The following is a 3,371-nucleotide window of genomic DNA, read 5'->3' on the forward strand; positions in this document are numbered from 1 at the left end:
AGCTTCCCCCCTGTGCGAGCGTGCTGGGGAGGCCGTGACGTGAGAAGGGTGGGAGCCCCTGCCCCGCTCCAGCGAGAGGGAGCAGGAGGGGAGCTGGGAGCTGCCGCCAGGCAGATAGGCTGGTCTGCGACACGGAAATAGCTGTTTTTTCTCACTGTGTTAGCAAAACAAACCCAAATTGGCTTATGTTACCCACCCTGCCTGCTAAGATGCCCGTGACTTTTCCAGTCATTACTCTGGTAATCACCAGGGGCCAAGTTGCTCGAGGGGGATATTTGGGCAGGCAGCGTGTGCCCACAGCTCCGGCGTGCCTGGGCGCTCTCGCCTTGCAGCCCTGCTCTGAGAGCTCAGGAAACTCTTGGGGGGCCTGTGGGGGCTGTGAGGACCTTGCACCAAAGATGCTGCAGAGGGACCTGGGGAGCTGGTGCTGGCTCTTGCCGGAGCTTGACAAGGGACCGGGGAGGGGACCCTGGCCATGACAACGCCACCCAAACAAACAAATGGGAGAGCCCAATTTTTTCTGAGGGCAGTTGCTGGCGCCTGATGTTCTGGGGTGGAGCCTCACCCACAGATTCCTATCAGAGGGTACAGACAGCTGAGGCATGCTCTGCTCTAATGGTTAAATTAGCTGGAAAAAGGTCTCCAGATAAGATAACTGTGGTTTGCTGAGGAGGCTGCTCTCCCTTGGCGTTGGCTGGGTTGTTTCCCTGGCAGGCTACAAACCTTGCTTCAAAGTGGTGCTTGGGCTGGGACCTAGCTTTGCTGAAGAACGCCCCCCCCATCCCTCTCCTGCTGCTCCCTGGAGCCGTCTCTGCCCAGCACCAGAGCTTGGCCTGCTGCCTGCCTTTGCCCGTGCCTGTGGGCATGGCACCGTGGGCAGTGTCCTGCTGCAGAGGGACGAGCTGGCTGCTGCTCGCTGCCACTTTGAAACAGCTCGCAGACAGTCACGGCATGGTTTTGGCTCCGGGGGGGACCCTGGATGGCAGGAGGAGCGGTGGCCCCAAACATCGGGCTGCCGCAGCGTTTCCAGCCAGCTCCCTCCCAGCGCGGGCCAGCAGGGGCTTGGTTTATTGCCCCGCCACGACGCACTGATGGGTTTCACACACCGGTATTAGGAGTGTTTATGGACTCGCTCCCTGTAAAACAAGTAAGAGGCCACATCCCGTGGGTTCCAGAGGTGCTGCTGTGCTCCAAGGAACACCTGCAGCCCTTCCTCCCTCCCCACCGGGGGCTCGCCACTCGACAGCTTTGCTGTGCTGCCCTCCTGCTGTGCATGCCCACTGATCGACGGGATGAGAGCAGGGCCGTGGCAACGAGCAGGATGCATGCACAGCCCCGGCGGGGTGTGGAAACTGGGGCTGCCGACCCAAGGCAACCTTCACCCCAATATTGGCTCACTGTGATTCACGCCAGTTTGCACGGCGCACGTGCACTGACACCACGCTTTGGCTCACCCCTTTGCGAAGCAGGCTGGGGGTCGCACAAGGTGTGTGTGCCCCCACAGCAGGGCTGGCCAGGCTAAACTAGGGGTGCTGGGGGTGAGGGGTAGCTGCCAGGCGTAACACCCGGTGCAGGCAGGGCTGGCAGAGAGCAGCGTGCGGCTCGACGGCGCCTGCTTTGTGAGAGCTGCTGCTGCTTTTGTGCCTGCTCCTTTGTGTGAGCAGTCTCCAGTAAGTGCATGGGGGGAACCGAGGGGAGAGGGCGGCTGGGCTCTGCTTTGGCCCGGTCAGTTGGCGTGCGGTGCCGGACAGGAGCATGGGCTGCCCTGGCCAGAAAAAAGACGGCGGATTGGCCTGTGGGGACTGTCCCCTCGGCTGGGGCAGCTGGAAGAGACCTGCAAGAGGCCCGTTTTCAGCTGCCCACCGGCACCAGACCTGCCTTAAAAAGGAGTGCAGCTGATAGACGGCTGTCCTAGCCGGGCAGTGGCCTCAAAGCAGCCTGGCACCATGTGGGAGGGAAAGCAGGGCCACTGGAGAGGGGAGAGGACATGCCCGGTCCCCCAAATTTCATCAGGGTGCCAGCTGCACCCTGCGTGGTGCCAGGAGGGGGTGCCAGTCCAGGCAATGCAGCTGGGCACTCGTGGGGTGGTGCGGCTCGGCGCAGGGGGCACGTGGCGTGGCTGAAATACCGTGCTTGCACGTGTGTGGTGCCTCGTGGCAGGAAGGACGGGGAGGAGGAAGGGTGGAGGCAGCAGCCCTTGCAGGACTCCTCCTCTCCTCCCATGATGTAAGACACTGTCTCAGCATGACTCATGCCTTAGCCGGGAGCGGGCTTCCCAGCGATGTCCCTGCCAGCACGGGCTGCTGACCACCCTGCCAGGCCCAGCGGTGCCCTTGCAGCAGCCTGTCGGAGGTGATCCCCAGCCTGCCGTGGGGCTGCCAGCAGCTGGGGTGAGCCCAGGACCGAGGGAGCCTCAGCGGGACAAGGGCTCCCGCTGGGAAGGGAGGATGGAGCCAGGCTGGATCATAAAGCAAATCCCAGCTGAACCATGAACCGCGCCTCCAGGCGCAGCTCTCCGCCTCTCCTCCTGCACCCACGGGTGGGCTCCGGTGTCAACAGGGCCCTGTTTGTGCCAATGGGAGGGCAAGGGGTGCCCTGCATTTTGGGAGGCAGACACTACGTGTCCTGGCGCTGGGTTTCACAAGCCCTCATGACCTTTGCAGCACAGCAGTGTGCCCTGGGGAGGATTGTTTCATACAAAACAGACCTTTGGATAGGCTTTTCATTTCCTTCGCAGCCAAGCACAAAGAACAGCAAGTCCTCGCTCCTAATAAAATGACAACAGTCAGCGGCGCGGATGGGCTGGCTCTCCACGGTGAGCGGAGCCACATCCTGCACCCGCACCATTCCCGAGGTCCTGCAAGAGGGGGGGGTTACAGCCTGCTTCATTTCGTACCCCAAACTTCCCCACAGGCAGGAGATGCGGCCCGAGGGTCGACTTTCACACTCCCTTGGGAGAAACAGATCTGTGCTCGGAGGGTGTGAGCCCTGGTGGTCAGCGCCCCATGAATCTTTATTTGGGAGCGTGGCTGATTGACAGATGCCAGTCACACTGCCAGCCCCACTCAGAGCAGGGCTCTGGGCCACCCGCACAGCACAGGAGTGGGCAGGGAGCAGGCAGGGAGCCAGGGTGCAGCAACTCGGGGTGCAGAGGGGGCAGGGCTGCAGAGTGTGGGGCGTGCAGGGGGTGTGGGGTGCAGTGGACGTAGGGGTGCAAGTGGTATGGGGTGCAAGGTGTATGGGGTGCAGGGGGTATAGGGCGCAACTGGTGCAGGGCTGCAGGAGGGGTGAAAGGGGCGCGGGGTGCCGGAAAAGCAGGTGGAGGAAAGGCAGGGGGCAAAGGGTGCGGGGGGTGTGGGGCTGCGAGGGGT

The sequence above is a fragment of the Egretta garzetta genome, unplaced genomic scaffold (genome assembly GCF_000687185.1).
Source record: "Egretta garzetta isolate BGI_Z169 unplaced genomic scaffold, ASM68718v1 scaffold598, whole genome shotgun sequence".
Classification (NCBI taxonomy): Eukaryota; Metazoa; Chordata; class Aves; order Pelecaniformes; family Ardeidae; genus Egretta; species Egretta garzetta.